Consider the following 19,398-nt stretch of genomic DNA (forward strand, 5'->3'; position numbering starts at 1 on the left):
GTCAATAAATAAAGTGATGTTGTGTGTTAATTAATAAAGTGATGTTGTTAATAAATAAAGTGATGTTATGATGTTAATAAATAAAGTGATGTTGTGTGTTAATGAATACAGTGATGTGTTAACAGATAAAATGATGTTATGTGTTAATAAATCAAGTGACGTGTGTTAATAAAGTGATGTGTGTCAATGAATAAAGTGATGTTGTGTGTTAATAAATAAAGTGATGTTATGATGTTAATAAATAAAGTGATGTGTGTCAATGAATAAGGTGATGCTGTGTTAATAGGTAAAATGATGTTGCATGTTAATAAATAAAGTGATGTTGTGTGTTAATGAATGATGTGATGTTGTGTTAATAGATAAAATGATTGTGTGTTAATAAATAAAGTGGTGTTAATGCATAATGTTGTCTGTTAATGCAGACAGTGACATGTGTTAATGAATAAAGTGGTTTTGTGTGTTAATAAATAAAGTGATGTGTGTTAATGAATAAAGTGATGTTGGGTGTTAATAAATAAAGTGATGTGTGTTAATAAAGTGATGTGTGTCAATGAATACAGTGATGTTGTGTTAATAAATAAAGTGATGTATGTTAATAAATAAAGTGATGTTGTTAACAAATAAAGTGATGTTGTTTGTTCATGAATACAGTGATGTTGTGTTAATAAATAAAGTGATGTTGTGTGTCAATGAATAAAGTAATGTTGGGTGTTAATAAATAAAGTGATGTGTGTTAATGAATACAGAGATGTTGTGTTAATAAATAAAGTGATGTTGTATGTTAATAAATAAAGTGATGTTGTTAACAAATAAAGTGATGTTGTTTGTTAATAAATAAAGTGATGTTGTTAACAAATAAAGTGATGTTGTTTGTTCATGAATACAGTGATGTTGTGTTAATAAATAAAGTGATGTTGTATGTTAATAAATAAAGTGATGTTGTTAACAAATAAAGTGATGTTGTTTGTTAATAAATAAAGTGATGTTGTTAACAAATAAAGTGATGTTGTTTGTTAATAAATAAAGTGATGTTGTTAACAAATAAAGTGATGTTGTTTGTTAATGAATACAGTGATGTTGTGTTAATAAATAAAGTGATGTTGTGTGTTAATAAATAAAGTGATGTTGTTAATAAATAGTGATGTTGTGTGTTAATAAATACAGTGATGCTGTCAATAAATAAAGTGATGTTGTGTGTTAATTAATAAAGTGATGTTGTGTGTTAATTAATAAAGTGATGTTGTGTTTTAATAAATACAGTGATGCTGTCAATAAATAAAGTGATGTTGTGTGTTAATTAATAAAGTGATGTTGTTAATAAATAAAGTGATGTTATGATGTTAATAAATAAAGTGATGTTGTGTGTTAATGAATACAGTGATGTGTTAACAGATAAAATGATGTTATGTGTTAATAAATCAAGTGACGTGTGTTAATAAAGTGATGTGTGTCAATGAATAAAGTGATGTTGTGTGTTAATAAATAAAGTGATGTTATGATGTTAATAAATAAAGTGATGTGTGTCAATGAATAAGGTGATGCTGTGTTAATAGGTAAAATGATGTTGCATGTTAATAAATAAAGTGATGTTGTGTGTTAATGAATGATGTGATGTTGTGTTAATAGATAAAATGATTGTGTGTTAATAAATAAAGTGGTGTTAATGCATAATGTTGTCTGTTAATGCAGACAGTGACATGTGTTAATGAATAAAGTGGTTTTGTGTGTTAATAAATAAAGTGATGTGTGTTAATAAATGAAGTGATGTTGTTAATAAATAAAGTGATGTGTGTTAATGAATAAAGTGATGTTGCGTGTTAATAAATAAAGTGTTGTGTGTTAATGAATAAAGTGATGTTGTGTGTTAATAATTAAAGTCGTGTGTTAATAAATAAAGTGGTGTGTGTTAATAAATAAAGTGGTGTGTGTTAATAAAGTGATGTGTGTCAATGAATAAAGTGATGTTGGGTGTTAATAAATAAAGTGATGTGTGTTAATAAATAAAGTGATGTTGGGTGTTAATAAATAAAGTGAAGTGTGTTAATAAAGTGATGTGTGTCAATGAATAAAGTGATGTTGGGTGTTAATAAATAAAGTGTTGTGTGTTAATGAATAAAGTGATGTTGTGTGTTAATAAATAAAGTGATGTTGTTAATAAATAGTGATGTTGCGTGTTAATAAATACAGTGATGTTGTGTGTTAATAAATAAAGTTATGTTGGATGTTAATAAATAAAGTGATGTTGTTAATAAATAAAGTAATGTTGTGTGTTAATGAATAAAGTGATGTGTTAACAGATAAAATGATGTTGTGTGTTAATAAATGAAGTGATGTTGTGTGTTAATAAATAAAGTGATGTTGTTTGTTAATGAATACAGTGATGTTGTGTTAATAAATAAAGTGATGTTGTGTGTTAATAAATAAAGTGATGTTGTTAATAAATAGTGATGTTGTGTGTTAATAAATACAGTGACGTTGTGTGTTAATAAATAAAGTGATGTTGTTAATAAATAAAGTGATGTTGTGTGTTAATGAATAAAGTGATGTGTTAACAGATAAAATGATGTTGTGTGTTAATAAATTAAGTGATGTGTGTTAATAAATGAAGTGATGTTGTGTGTTAATAAATGAAGTGATGTTGTGTGTTAATAAATAAAGTGATGTTGTGTGTTAATAATTAAAGTGAAGTGTGTTAATAAATAAAGTGATGTTGTCAGTAAATAAAGTTTTGTTGTGTGTTAATTAACAAAGTTATGTTGTTAATTAATAAAGTGTTGTTAATAAATAAAGTTATGTTGTTAATAAATAAAGTGATGTTGTGTGTTAATGAATAAAGTGATGTTGTGTTCATAGATAAAATGATGTTGCGTGTTCATAAATAAAGTGATGTTGTGTGTTAATAAATAAAGTGATGTTGTGTGTTAATGAATAAAGTGATGTTGTGTTAATAGATACAATTATGTTGCATGTTAATAAATAAAGTGATGTTGTGTGTTAATGAATAATGTGATGTTGTGTTAATAGATAAAATGATTGTGTGTGTTAATAAATAAAGTGGTGTTAATGCATAGTGTTGTCTGTTAATGCATAAAGTGACATGTGTTAATGAATAAAGTGGTTTCGTGTGCTAATAAATAAAGTGATGTGTGTTAATAAATGAAGTGATGTTGTTAATAAATAAAGTGATGTGTGTTAATAAATAAACTGATGTTGACGTAAATGGTCTAAGCTGCTGTGCGTAAAGATGAGTTGATGGAGAAGCTTTATGTGTAATTTAATTGCAATTCATTTGTAGTTGAACTGATTGGCTGCTGCGGCACGACGCATGCCAACGGCCGGATTTACTTCCAATTCAAGAGACAAGAGTCAGCTTAATTTTAATTGAATCTGAATGTTACATTAAAAAAAATATTGTTTTAATTATTTATATAAGTGGGATTAAATACATAGGACATCCACCAAACCTGTTTCTGGGATTTTGGATCGGTCTGTTCATGAGAGCTCTGAACACTGAAGCAATGAAATCAGCTCTCCGGCTGCGTTGCTGTTAGACCTGGTCTGAGCCGGTGGAGGTGCAAGACGCAACTTCAATAATATACACCCAAATGTCACTGCAGCTGGATGTGCACTGGTCTGTATCCATCTGATCACCATGACAACAACAATAATGGATCATTTAGAAGCTCTTGGTTCGAAAGATCATAGATCCTGTAAACATGGTTCACTACCTTGTTATTTTTGCAATAATCTTGACAATCTAATTTGCAATTTGATGAACCTGAAAATGTCAAGTTGACAAAGGAGTTTGCACTTGTAGATGTGACAAACTGTACAGAATATTTTCATGTAAACATTATCTTTTTTTGCATAAATAAAGTGAAACATAAGGTCTATCCCTCCTCCCTCCATGAATACCCCTCTCCCCCCCCAACAACCACAGTCTGCCACAGGCTTCCATCTCGCAGCGTTGCTGGGAACTCAGCTGTATTTGTTGTCCAAGCTACATGAAGAGCTGCTGAGCTGTTGTCTCTGTTTGCTGACGGGGGAGTGATACGGTGGATGAGGCGGTGTGGAACAAAAATCCCACCCCGGAGACGTGATGCTCCTCTCTGGTGTTTTAGGTGCAGAGAGCGGTGCAGACACAGGTGTGCAATTTTTATGAAAACACAGCTGGAGAGATGAATTTATAGGTTTTACACAGTTGGGGAATGTTGAAAATTATATTTAGGTCAATAGTTAGATTGGATTAAGAATTCAAAACTCACTTAGTCATCAACCAAATAACAGGATGGCAGCCAGTTAATAAATAATAAGCAGTATAAGGAAGGGTGGGGGGGGGGGGGGGGGCACCAAATATATCCTGTTATCCAAAGGCAATAAAGCAGAGCTTGTTGTATTGACAGCTAAAAGTCAATATTCTCACAAACCTCATGAACAGTATAATCTCTTCCCCTCATTTGAATTTTCATTTCAAACAGCGGCTGCTGCATTGAAGAATATTGAATAATTCACAGTCAATAACCTCATCAAATGCAGCATTAATATATTTATTATTGGAGTTTGATGCTCACCCAGCACAATGTTCTCCCCGTCACCTAAGTCAAAATAATGTTTGATGATTGAGCCGGCCTCGGCCGTGTGACTCGGTCTTCAGCGCGTTCATATAATTGTCTTAAACACATGAAGCCACGAACAACTGGCTCTGTGTTGCAAGCAGAAACTGACTGCCTCCCTGTCACTAACATGAGCCAAAGAGCATTATTTAGCATTATTTATGAGTGTCATAAACAAAGAATTGCAGAGAAAAAAAAAAAATCCAATTTGAAGCTGACAAATCACACTGCTGTCACATTTAGCTTTTTGTAGCTCTGAAAAGATAAAAATGCACAAAAAGCCACTCAGCGTAAACAAACAATGTCTGTCCTCTGCAGCCTTTAGTGTTAAATGAGATCTCCACCCAGCGCAGCCCTCTGCTTTGTCTCTATTACAATATGTTTAAACAGAATAATTAAGTTCCATTCCCCTGCTTATTTACCTTTAGGGAGGAACTGCAGCCAATGAAGCAGCAATTCACAGCAACCCTCGCAGCTTGTTTGCAGCACTAAACTGTGTTGAGGATGTCTAATGACCTGCACTCTGTTATATTTATATGTTTATTCTGCACAACGCGCCCTAATCTTTATCTTAGATTGTTGTCCTCTCCTGGAGAAGCTCCAGCTCAGCATGGTTCATATTGGATGTTACTGAAGCAGCTGCTTGGATGTTGCCAGTGAATGTAATTGATGTTGAGCAACAGGAAAGAAGCAACTTCAAGAAAAGATTTTTATTCATGTTTGGGGAAAGGAAAAATGTTGGTGATTGATTTGCTGGGAACCTTTTTTGTGTAAAGATTGGATGGTATTTAGCTGCAAATCACAGCGAAACAAGTCTGACACACTTTGTTGCTAAATACAGGGCACAGTGAGACGGAGTTGTTACAGTAGCTGCACATTGTTTTAGAGGGTTTTAGGAGAAGTGAAAAACAGTCCATTAACAAACATTAATGTCTCTCATGAAGATGAATATTCAAGAGGAACAAAAACTGTTGAGGTGGATTCTTCATGACTTTGAGCAGCCGTACATCACAGATGCTTTTGGTAAATATCCAATTCACTAGCTAGGACCCCGCCTCGGCTGGGGGCGAACCTTCATTGATTGGGGAGATTAAGTCGGGGGGAGAGTTTCGCGGTTTGGGGAAGGCTTAGTCGAGGATCCACTGCGGCTCCCGGGCCTCGCAGATCCCCAAAAGAAGCCATCCTCAGACTGCAAGGCCGCCTGCCCTTTGCGCAGGTCGTTGAAGCCGTGGCGGGTGTAAAGTTGGTAGGCTTGGGAAGACCAGTGGCCCATGACCTTGATGAGGTGGTCTGGGACTCCTCCGCTTGACGCGGTGGTGGCTGCCCCTATGTGAAAGGAGTGGCCGGAGAAGGAGTCAGGATTGATCCCTGAGGTGATTAGAACTGCTCTGACGTTTAAGAGGAACCAGGCTTAGTCGAGGATCCACTGCAGCTCCCGGGCCTTGCAGATCCCCGAAAGAAGCCATCCTGAGAGAGCAAGGCCGCCTGCCCTTTGCGCATTTTCGTTTCTTTTTCTCTCTCTTCTTATGTTCTCCTTTTTACGATACGTTACGATGCGATGCGTTACGAGATGATAAGATACGATACGTTACGATACGATACTTTACGAGATGATAAGATACGATACGTTACGATACTTTACGAGACGATAAGATGCGATACGTTACGATACTTTACGAGACGATAAGATACGATACGTTACGATACTTTACGAGACGATAAGATACGATACGTTACGATACTTTACGAGACGATAAGATACGATACGTTACGATACTTTACGAGACGATAAGATGCGATACGTTACGATACTTTACGAGACGATAAGATGCGATACGTTACGATACTTTACGAGACGATAAGATGCGATACGTTACGATACTTTACGAGACGATAAGATGCGATACGTTACGAGACGATAAGATACGTTACGATACTTTACGAGACGATAAGATGCGATACGTTACGATACTTTATGAGACGATAAGATGCGATACGTTACGATACTTTACGAGACGATAAGATACGATACGTTACGATACTTTACGAGACGATAAGATGCGATACGTTACGATACTTTACGAGACGATAAGATACGATACGTTACGATACTTTACGAGACGATAAGATACGATACGTTACGATACTTTACGAGACGATAAGATACGATACGTTGCGATACTTTACGAGACGATAAGATACGATACGTTACGATACTTTACGAGACGATAAGATGCGATACGTTACGATACTTTACGAGACGATAAGATACGATACGTTACGATACTTTACGAGACGATAAGATACGATACGTTACGATACTTTACGAGACGATAAGATGCGATACGTTACGATACTTTACGAGACGATAAGATACGATACGTTGCGATACTTTACGAGACGATAAGATACGATACGTTACGATACTTTGAGACGATAAGATACGATACGATACTTTACGAGACGATAAGATGCGATACGTTACGATACTTTACGAGACGATAAGATACGATACGTTACGATACTTTACGAGACGATAAGATGCGATACGTTACGATACTTTACGAGACGATAAGATGCGATACGTTACGATACTTTACGAGACAATAAGATGCGATACGTTACGATACTTTACGAGACGATAAGATACGATACGTTACGATACTTTACGAGACGATAAGATGCGATACGTTACGATACTTTACGAGACGATAAGATGCGATACGTTACGATACTTTACGAGACAATAAGATGCGATACGTTACGATACTTTACGAGACGATAAGATACGATACGTTACGATACTTTACGAGACGATAAGATGCGATACGTTACGATACTTTACGAGACGATAAGATGCGATACGTTACGATACTTTACGAGATGATAAGATACGATACGTTACGATACTTTACGAGACGATAAGATGCGATACGTTACGATACTTTACGAGACGATAAGATGCGATACGTTACGATACGATACTTTACGAGACGATAAGATACGATATGTTACGATACTTTACGAGACGATAAGATGCGATACGTTACGATACTTTACGAGACGATAAGATGCGATACGTTACGATACGATACTTTACGAGACGATAAGATACGATACGTTACGATACTTTACGAGACGATAAGATGCGATACGTTACGATACGATACTTTACGAGACGATAAGATACGATACGTTACGATACTTTACGAGACGATAAGATACGATACGTTACGATACTTTACGAGACGATAAGATGCGATACGTTACGATACTTTACGAGACGATAAGATGCGATACGTTACGATACGATACTTTACGAGACGATAAGATACGATACGTTACGATACTTTACGAGACGATAAGATACGATACGTTACGATACTTTACGAGACGATAAGATACGATACGTTACGATACTTTACGAGACGATAAGATACGATACGTTGCGATACTTTACGAGACAATAAGATACGATACGTTACGATACTTTACGAGACGATAAGATGCGATACGTTACGATACTTTACGAGACGATAAGATGCGATACGTTACGATACTTTACGAGACGATAAGATGCGATACGTTACGATACGATACTTTACGAGACGATAAGATGCGATACGTTACGATACTTTACGAGACGATAAGATGCGATACGTTACGATACGATACTTTACGAGACGATAAGATGCGATACGTTATGATGCGTTACGATGTGATACGTTATGATACGATACTTTACAAGATGATGAGATGCGATACATTATGATGCGCTACGATACTTTACAAGGTGATAAGATGCGATACTTTACGATACGATACGATACGTTGCGATGTGATGTGATGCGTTGCGATGCGATGCTTTGCGAGATGATAAGATACAATACGTTACGATACGATACGTGCCGGATGTGATGGTTGGAGGGTAGGGAAAGAAGAAGTAGGGACTGGCATCCCGGTGCCAGGAATCTGCATGGTAGGAGGGTAAGCTACGCCCCTCGGTGTGCTGGAGAAGGTCACTGGAGGCGCCTGAGGAAAGGGGGCGGAAGGGTTGTAAGTTGGCCGCCCGGTGGTGATGATGGGCGCTGTGGATGGATGAGAGAGGGGGAAAGAGGAAAGAAGACCTGGCAACCCGGTGCCAGGGTAGAGTGCGGAAAAAGGGGGTGTTGAAGAACGGCAGTAGTACGGACGGATGGATCCAAGCCAGAAGGTGGGAAGGAGTGCTGTGGAAATCGAAGAGAGGAAAAGAGATTTGGCATCCCGGTGCCGCTGTGCAAAGGTGAGTTTGCCTGGGGAGGTGGAGGGGGATGGGAGGTGACGTGCTGCCGACCTGGCAACCCGGAACTTTGTGGGTGGGAGGGCGGGGCTTGGAGGTGGGTGGTGACGTCACTGTTGTTGACGTTACGCAGGTGAGTTTTGCGTGGAGGTACGTCTGTGTTTTGTGGCTTCCGGAAAGTTGTGAGGAGTTGGAACAGTCTGGCTTTGTTGTCGGAGCGGTGGTGAGGTATCCCCTTCTCTTTTAGCGCTTTTAGCTGGCGTGCTACGGTCCGGTCGGAGATCTTGGCCGGAGCGTCTTCGACGGGGGGCCTGGCTGGGCCGCGGGAGCGGTGGCGGCGGCCCTGAGGGCGGCGCGCTGGGCCGGAGTTGTCGGAGGAGAGAGAGGAGACCTGCGTTGCCGTTGACTACGTCTGGGGGTGGCAGGTCTCCCTCTGTTACCGGTGAATGAGCCACTGGAGGACGGCTGCGGATCGGAACCTTCGTACGGAAGGACCGAGCGGAGAGAGGGACTCTGGTGGATGCAGCCGGTCGGCCCGGTGGAGATCGGCGGGTCCGACTCCGATGTGCTGCCTGGGTGCTCCCGGTGGCGGCCGGCGGCGTCTCGTGGGTATCCCCGGGGTTTTTGGAGAGGGCGGCTGTATGGGTGTCCTCTGGGGAGGCAAGGCAATCGTCATCGTCGGACGGGCTGAGGAACAGTATGTCCATGCTTGGGCCGAGGTAAGGTCGTTTTCTCTTCTCTCTGCGTGGTGTCTGGTTCCGGATGCAGAAAACATGAACGGGCCGAGGTTTAGAGTGGGTGGACATTTCTAGGAGTGTGGCCGGAAGTGGGGGAGTGGTTGAGGCGTGGTCCTGCTCCTGAAATTCAGCTAAAACTTTATCTCCAATTACTTGATATTTAGGCTGTATATTAGCTGAACTGCATTCTTTCCTGTAGTTTATATCTGCAGTGGAGATTTTGATGAACAAAAACATACAATATACTGTAATTCACAGACCAGCAGTAAAAATAAGCAGTGTGACACAACTTCTTTTTTTTCCCAGAATGGATACAGATGTTAGTTCATGTCCTTCACATATACACTGATTAGCCAAAACATGATGACCACTCACAGATGAAGCGAATGATGTTGATTATCCTGTAACGTGTGTGTGCGCTGTGGTCTGGGAAGTATTAGACGGTAAGTGAGCACTCAGTTTTTGATAACAGTTGGTATTACTCGTCGCTCGATGTCGAGGCTCAACAGGGAACCTGGTAAAGCATACCATAAAAAAATGATTTATTTTTTTTCAATTCAATGTGTGACAAACAATAAATGGTAAAAAAAAAAAAAAAAAAAAAAAAAAAAGACTGTGCATTGAATCATAGAGTGATTTTATTTATTTATTTATATTATCTGAAGAAAAAGGTTCCAATATTTACTAAAATATTGATTTTTGTTTTATTTATTTTTTTAAGACAATTTATTTACAAAGAGTGACAGGGCACAAACAACATCATGTGTGTCTTTGCACAGTATTGTGATGTCACCATGACATATGATGTGTTTATAGGGTCCAACTTCAAATATAAAGCAGGCAGGTCTGAGGGTGAAAATACAGGTGGTCAGACAGGCAGAATTCAAAGCAGAAGGGAGGGGAGGGGTGGGGGAGGAGAAAGGAGGAGGGGAGGGGAGGAGAGGGGAGCGGAAAACAGCATCAGGAGCAATAATAATGTGAAGATCTGACAACTGGTGAAAGACAGCAGCTATTTAAAAGAGATAGAGGTGAGTAGGAGGGCATGAAGAGTAATCAGAGGTGGGCTAAAATGGTATTTCAATTAAAACGTAGAAACTTGTCATATCAGAAGTCAGAAGGCCGTAACATGATGTCCACCCTTCATCATCGAGCTCAGTGGGAGACTCGGCGCTCAGCAGATGTGACACGTCAGATCTCCAACAACATCAGAAGATAATGTGATTATTAATAACTGTTCAGGCACACAGACAAGAGCCAGGAGGAGTTTCCACTTGTCTTTTCCATTTTCTTTTCCATTTTTCCCCTTTACTCTCTGTCTCTTCATTACACATTGTTTGAAAGGTCTGTTGGGGAGCCTGAGAATTCGTTTGACCTACATGTCCCTCTATTACATTTTTTATGGACAAATTGGTGCATGTTTTCAAATATATGGAGTTGGTCTCTTGACTCCATTTTCTTTTGTTTTACTTTTTGCCACAGATATACTTTTGTCTCATGGAAATGTGCCCTGTAGGTGTGCTTGTTCTCCAGAGTCCTTTACTGCAGCCCTCAGGTGATGCTGGAGTTGAAGGAGAAGCAGTTGGTTTGAAGGCTAACAAAAAAATGGCTGAATCAATCGTATTTGATTAAGAAGAGGTAAAAGAGGGATATTTTTTTAATGACAAATCTAAAATAATCAGGTGAACAATAGTCCTGAGGGTACAGTATAATGATTGAAAAAGTAAAGGAATGTTTAACATGTAAGAATTTTAAGCTGATGACAGAATTAAACTTAAAGGATCCATTGAACTTCTAAAAGTATACAGTTGTTAGTCTGACAATGGGCAATTTAGAAAAATGGCAGAAATGTAACATGCATTTTTTTTAATTGCTTATGTGTATTTAATATATATATATATATATATATATATATATATATATATATATATATATATATATATATATATTTATTTATTTATTTATTTTTTTTTTTCAAAATCTTTTTGCTATGGAACCAGGCTTAGCAACTACATTATAACTCCTCCAATGAGGAGATGACAAATTGCAGCTGTGAAAAACATCAGAAACCTGTGGAGTGATAAAGAGACTGTAAGCTTCCTTATATTAACACAGGAAACATGTAGATATGTCCTACTTCCATCTTGCTAATCACTGGTTAAAGTTAATTACGGCATCTCATTACGCCCTCTTTTGGTTAAATAGTTCATTCTCAACACAAAGATTCACAAATCTGCAACACGTTTGGGAAACATGACATCAATGAAATGATGAATGAAAAGGATCCTAGAAAAGAGGCAAATAAGTCATTGATCAGAAATCATCAAACAGCCAGATGCCGTTTACATCAAACAGATTTATACACGATATAGACAAGTTTAAGTTCTGATCTAGACAGGCTTCCAATGTCTCTAACATCTCAGGAAAGTTAATACCGAGTGTTGTAATGTAAGTTTGTGTTGTTTTTGGAGTCACAGCCAACCAGTCTGATGTACAGGTCACAAAACTGGTAGTTTGTCCATTACTGCTGAAATCAGACCAACTATGAAGCATATGATGCCACATGATGAGTGTCAGAGTTTATCAACCTTCATTTAATGTCAATAAGTTCACGTAACCAGTAGCTACATGCATCTCTTTCTTCCTTTGTGTCTCCAGAGGAAGCTGTGATCATTTGGATGAATGTTCTCCAGTGATGTCATTTGAGCCGTCATCCGACAGGTACAAAGACTACAAGTCTTGGTGTGGAGCTCCAGGAAGGGAGATAATAAGCCCTCCATAACCTGCTGCTCGACTGGCCCTAAACACCTTAATATCTGACAAAACTGTTGGTGAAGTTGCATTGTGGGTAATGAAAGTGCCAGGGCCCTACTGTGTCAATGTATATATATTTTTTTCTAAACTGTTCATTGTGAGTTTGACAATTTCCTCTGTTAAATCTCAGCTGATTGTTTTGTCAGTTGCGTAGCGGGTGTGATTTAGTACAATGCAACATCAGATATTGCTTCAAATTTTTCCAAATCATTATTAGCACAGAGAGACAGGTCACATGACCCTTTTAAAATATTACTGACCACTTCACGCTCACGAGAAGAACTCGGTCAAAGCATCATCAAAACTGTCATCAAAGCAGTCCTTTAGGAAGAAATACTGTGTTCTTGTTCAACATTATTTATTATAGAAAGAAAGTAATTGAGAAAACAGGTTTTCAGAGCTCTTGATGAAGACAGGTTGTTTTTTTCCTCCTTGAAAATGCAGCCAAGCTGACATGGATCATGGACACCACCTCTCACCCTCCATGAGGCTGTGGGAGCTTTAAGCAGCTCCTTCAGACTGCTGCACCCTCAGAGCAGGAAGGAGCGCCACCCGCAGGTCATTTGTTCCGACGGCTGTCAGACTTTTCAACACCACCCTGTAATAATATTGTTGCACTGTTGATCGGACACTTTTTCCCATTCATCCCAAACTGTATTTATTAATTTCTCTTATTTTTTTTTTTTTTTTAAATCTATCTTATTTCTTATATCTTATATGTATTTGTAAAAAAAAAATCATATTGTGTGCACTTTTGGTTTTCTTTGCTGCTGTGACGACCGCATTTCCCCACTGTGGGATTAATAAAGTCAAATCTAATCTAATTTTATATGCAGTTTGTCTTCCATGCTTAGATCTTAACTGGAGCTCTCAAGTGCATCATGTTTTTCCTTTTTACTGGCACGTCAGTGATGGATGGAAATGTGCATAAAATCCTGTTGTTATGAGAATTCGATCAAAATTTGCTCTTAATTTGGATGGAAACTTGCCATTAATGGTTCACAAATGTACGGAGCCTCCAAAGGATCATGGAGAGATTTTTTTTCAGGGCTACTTCTGAGTTCTCTCGCAATACTTTTCTTCTTCCTTTCCTTCTGAGCCGTTTGTCTGTTTGCACTCGGATGCTCTGGTCCTCATGAACAGTAGTGGGCCAAATCAGAAGCTGTAAATCAGAAGCTAACTTCATCCTCGGAAGCTGAATACTGTCAGATATATTAAAAGCCTTTAAAAATGAATCAGCACTAAATGCATCACAAGGTGTCACATCATGTCTCCTTCCCACAATATCTGCAGTGTTTCCTTTAACTGGACGTGTGTTATTGCTGAGCAACACACTACTGTTGATGAGGACCAGAACAGCTGACTGTAAACAAACATATGGCTCAGAAGGAAGGGAAGGAAATATAAAACATATTGGCAGAGAATGCAGATGTCATCCTTCAAAAATTCTGTCCGTGACCATTCAAGGATTCCGTAGAAGCTCTTTCTTCCATGTGATGCATCGGAGGTTTCCCCAGCCTATGTTTCCTTATCTTTGACTAGAAAGGGCTGTAGCTTTAGTCTCTTGGGAATTTTTATGGTCACTTCCCATCAGGACCATATAGGCTGAAAAGGGCAGTGGATTAAGGAAGTCAATATAAAGAGATCCAGTATCTATCCAGTGCCCTGTACCTTCGGATCACATGCTCAGCTATTACATATGGCTGAGTTGTTGCATCACTCTGAAAGCCTGTCCTGCTCCTTCTGATACCCTGTGCAAGCTACTGGTAAATAATAAGTTGGTCAAAGGACATTAGTGTGTCTCATAGCAGACTCAAGGTGCTAACACTAGCACAGCGAAACACCATCTGGAAACCATGAAACCACTCAGGCTCTGATGACGGGAGCTATCCTTCAGATATTCAGACAGCACTGGGCTTCAGGGCCACTCACACTGCAAACAGTCCGAATAGATAATACACTTACTGACACTTATTTCAAACTGTACCTGTCCTATGAATCTATGCCCAAGTTTTCTTATGATCTGGCAGCAGGGTGTTAGTCGTGGAATCATCTTGGCATTTGGTACAACTAATGGTGGAGCAACGGCTCTCTGAAAAGCATCATTCAACTTTAAATTTGAGCAATTTAACATCTGAAGAAAAACCTTTATCCAAAACCAAAAGTAATGAAGTATACGATTGTTTACTTGGTTTTAAAAATCAATTCTGATTCAAATCGCTCTTCACTTGAATAATCCCATATTGATTCATAAAATCCAAAGACCAGTCTTGTAATATGTGCCTTTTACAGTCTACGGCCTTAAACCGTGGATCCTTGATCTCATGTGACCAACGACATCTGAGAGACAACAAACAAGGCACCAGCAGGTTTTATTTTAGATGTTTGGATGCATTCTGGATTTAAAAACTTTCCAAACCTGGGTGTTTACTTTTATTTTTACTTTATCATCTTCTGATACATGTTGTATTTATTCAGTGAGTATCCCAACCACTTCCGTTGATTGCATAAACGTTTTGTGAGACAGTCACAGCAAAGTTTCGGTTTTCCAGAGGTTTAATTCATGTTTAGATCTGCTGTGAAGTCTCATTCACACCATCTGCCTGGCGATCAAATCTAAAAGGTATACTTTATAATACTTAAAAAAAAAAAAAGATCTGTATACATAGTTCATATATTGGATTGGCAGTTGTAAAAAAAACGTACAACAATGTAACTTATTTGGGGTCCACTTGTCAGAATTAGAAATTTTGGGAAGGCTGAAGTGGAGATGAGAAACCCACGGAGGATGAAGGAAGCAGAGATACGATGTACAGCACTTCTAGTAGACTTTAAGGTCTTGATTTGGCTTCCAAGCATAAAGGAATGTGTGGTTTAAACTCTGCAAAGAGATCAATGTAATATCATATGGACAAACGTTAAGCAAGGACAACAGAACAAACTACAAACATGTTCAAGACGTGAACTGAACTCGCATGATGCACACACCACATGGCTGGAGTCAAAAGGCGGGAACAGAGGGAGGAAGGCTGGATATGTAGCCTCCTGAGTAGGATTGCATGCAGCTGAGAGTGTGTGACTTCCAGATAGGTGTGCTTGGTTCTCCACTGCTTGTGCAATGATCAGGTGACTCCTTGGTGGGGACTTCTGACAGCCGCAAACGCAACCCAAAACAAAACACAGCCGTCCCCACTAATCGTCGTCCTTAACCTCTGAAAGAGGCACCAGGCAAGAAACTGGAAGCAGTTTTTACTTTGATCTCAGCTATCCTCACACGACCATCTGGAGTGCATTCATACTTTTTTTTTTTTTATAATATACTATGATAGAAGGTTTCTTGTACAATTTACAGAATCAGTTTTCTGAGATTCTGTTTAATATTGAAGCAAAATCTGAATCAATAGTGAAATGAATCGGACATCAAATCGAACCAGGAGCTTGTGAATCAGAATTTAATCGATTTGGGAAATCAGTGGCGATACCGTAGCCTGACGCCAACCTGACCCAAATTCACTGCGTAACTATATGGGTCTGGCGATGCTCCACAGAGAATTGTTTGCAGTGTATTTTCAAAGTTGTTCGTTAACGCCAGCAGCGTGACGAAGTGCTGACAGTTTATTCGTTCAACGTTCACTGTCACTACCCGTCCAATCACAGTTAAGGAGGGGCGGGAAAAACGTGGTTAACCACCGACACTGGTCACTGGTTGGTCCGCCCCTCAGAGAGGCTGTACGAACGCTAACATGATCAGACTTAGCAGACGTTATCACAGCGAAGAAAACTGAAGCTGGTTGTTTTCTACTAAATGTCCTCTGAATCTGGACCATAGAGTCTCCCAGCAGACCACATCGTGAAAACATGTGAAAACAAAGCTTAGCATACTGCCTGTAACACATTCTGTATGGAGAAAGATATGAAGGGATGAAGAGTGAGGATGGGATTTACAGAGGGACACGGGACACTGTCAGGAGTATCAGTGATCTCTGGAGCGGGACCCAGATCACAGAGATGGGAGGCTGTTTGAAGTGAAGGAACCACATTGAGTGGGAGTTGGATGCCATCAACTGAAGAGGATGTGTGTTCCCATCCAGTGGTGTGTGTGTGTAAGTGTGCTGTTAGACCTCATTGCTTTTCAAGAGTGTGTTGTTTGGGCAACAGGAGCAGGTTTAGAAACATTTGAATGTGAATGGGCACAATTTAAACGTCGGAATCATTTGTGAAATTAATTAACACGTGTTTAGACTATAATAAACTGTACATTAGTGTGTATTCAGTGATACAAATACATGTTGTTTCTTTTTTTAGCAACTTTTTGTACTTGTGTCTCATTTTGGCCAATTTCTGCCTCTTACTTGCTGTTTCTCATGTTGTCTCCTTGCTGTTTTATATTTCTCAGTAGGTGTTAAGTTTAACTTGCCATTAATACATGTTATTTCTAGGCTGAAACAACCGTGGCTTGGAAGTATAGCTAATGCAGAAGTAACCTACCTTTATTTATAATACCACTGAGGGTCCCATGGTGCTGATTTAAACAAATCTCTGGCTCCAAGAGACTCATGCAAAAAGCATCCAGAGTTATCATGAAATATTAAGTCAGTACATTTTGTCATATTTGTTGTGCTGGTGGTCATAATTCCACAATTTAGGACATATTAGGCTTTAAATTAAAGTATGTTTGGGGGTGTAACTGTCTCCATCGACAAGTTGTTGAATGAGGCAGACAAGGGGTGTCGATCACCAGTGAAGTTGCCTGCTTATTGTTTTTATACAGTTGTGATATGAATGACTGTTATTCATGACTGTGGTCATTTGTCAGCAGAGTAGCCAGTATGTTTTCCACAGATTGGTATGTTCTTGGGTTAGTAAGTAAATAAGTGTTTATTTATTTCCTCAGTTCGTCTCCTGTTTAATGCACTTGAATGCACCTTATATTCAATTTTAGTGTTCAGTAGAATGTGTGCTATGCCTCTTTCCCATTAGCTAAAATAACTGATGGACACATTTTATTCACTTTGGATTTGATGAGAGAAGTTGAATGGGAGTCTATGGAGCCGGAGGCTTTTTGGAGCCGACCTCTAGTGGCACTCGCTGGTATTGAAGCTGAAGACACTTCTGGATCAGAACCATTTTACAGACCTGAAGCTACGAACTCTTTTAGAAACAGTCTGTGGTTACAGTGCTTCATGGACCTCATCCAGGAGCCCCATGGCCTGTCCACAGTACGCCGGCTCACTAATCCATCCATTATAACAACAAGTCAGCGACTTATTACATTGTGACTGGTAGGGGAGACAGCGAGTGGTCCAATGAGATTACAAGGCCATCCTTCTGGTCCCACCTCCACTGTGCAGTGGCACTCTGCTTCACCAGTGGTTCCATGCATATTTAACATTCCTGTTTTCATTAGTGTCTCTGAGTGCACACACAGCCTTTACGCCTTCACGGCTGACTGTGAAAGAGGTGGCTGAGAACTGCTGGTATGAGCAACACGGACCAAACGCCTCTTTAATGATTGAAGAGGTGCCTTGCTGCGAGGGACAGAGCAGTAAACTAGCACTCCTCGTGCTTGAAGGCTGTATTTCAAAGGATATAAACACATAAGAATGTTGTGGGTTGTAACTTGCTATTTCCCAACTTAACATGTCCTCTTCAAGCTCAATAGTAGATGTCAGCAGACGATTGGGGCATCAACAAGTGTCACCAAGCTGACAGATGATGGGGGATGGAAAGAACCATATTAAATGTTAAAAGCAGCCCGATAACATCCACTAAAAACAACCAGGCCATATCTTTCAGTTCATACATTTTACTTTTGCGCACTCACATTAATTTCTGTAGCCAAGCTCCAGGACAAACCAGTTTACTTAATTTCTACTCTGTGTGTGCATTCACGCACGCACACACACACACACACACACACACGCACACACACACACACACACACACACACACAGCAGCCTCTCTGTGGACGAGACTGAATAGAAATAGCCTTTAGCACCTTAATGTATGTTCTTCTCACATTGGGAATTTTACAGCTTACATCTTCCGGACTGCAAACTGCCATGCCGGTCCTTTTAACAAAGCCAGGCTTTCGAAGGCACACATGTTTGCTGCCAAGTGGCTTCCGCCCAATAAATAAAACATGGCTCTTACTGAAGTGCCTCTGGTCTCCTGCTGTCCAGTGCAGCCAAATATGAAAGCAGCCATAATGGTGGTGAGATGCACAACCTGGCCGACGCTCCATAAAGATACAGACAGATTTCCAACACATTCGCTCTGTAAAAATATTTTTCATGAGAATTTTTTTGGTATATCGACCTTCATGGCATCTTCTGTATTCTTAGGTATTTGTTGTGAATTATAGACATACTAAATTATTTTGAAAGTTTGTTGTATCACTTTTATTTCAACAATTTATCAAAGTTTAGCACACGCTACTGTATTTAATAGCAATAGTGGTAATGTTGGCAAGCTGGGCTAAATAGCTTCCACTTAACAACTGAAATGCAAATTTAACTTCCATTGCTTTTTCAAAGGTTATAGAGCACATCCAGTGAAGAGGCTGCCTACTACCTATGAATAACAGTAGTGTTGTGGAGCTTTATTTCTGTGGCATCTCATTTGAGATGCAGCTGAGTAGTTTTTGAACAGGTTCAAAAACAATCATGTTTACTGTCGTTACAACGACACTGCATGAAACTGCTTTGATGTCATCTTCAAAATCAACAACTAAATTGCCTTTCACTGTTCATAAAGTTTGGGCTTTGTGTCTCTCCTTGGGACTTCAGTTACAAGAGTACAACACCTCTGGGGTGAGCTTTGCTCTGAGCATGTAGCCACTTCATTGTTTTTAGGCAGGAAGGAACACAAACTGTGCCACACAAATGTCCTCTAAAGAGAGGTGTCATCGCCCTGTGGAAGCTAATAGTCTGCAGTGTTTTCACATCACTTTTCAGTA

The 19,398-nt window shown here is 39.2% G+C and overlaps 1 long non-coding RNA gene across 1 annotated transcript; it reads left to right on the top strand.

Annotated features, from left to right (window-relative positions):
* The first annotated feature begins 9,180 nt into the window (after positions 1–9,180).
* Positions 9,181–13,184, top strand: LOC138209796 (uncharacterized). The gene is made up of 3 exons (XR_011179202.1): positions 9,181–9,611; positions 12,285–12,347; positions 12,885–13,184. It is a non-coding gene; the product is annotated as an uncharacterized lncRNA (long non-coding RNA).
* The last annotated feature ends 6,214 nt before the right edge of the window (positions 13,185–19,398 follow it).

This window comes from Embiotoca jacksoni, unplaced genomic scaffold (assembly GCF_022577435.1).
Source record: "Embiotoca jacksoni isolate LCO1_2020_lvr unplaced genomic scaffold, fEmbJac1.0.p SCAF_40, whole genome shotgun sequence".
NCBI classification, from domain to species: domain Eukaryota; kingdom Metazoa; phylum Chordata; class Actinopteri; family Embiotocidae; genus Embiotoca; species Embiotoca jacksoni.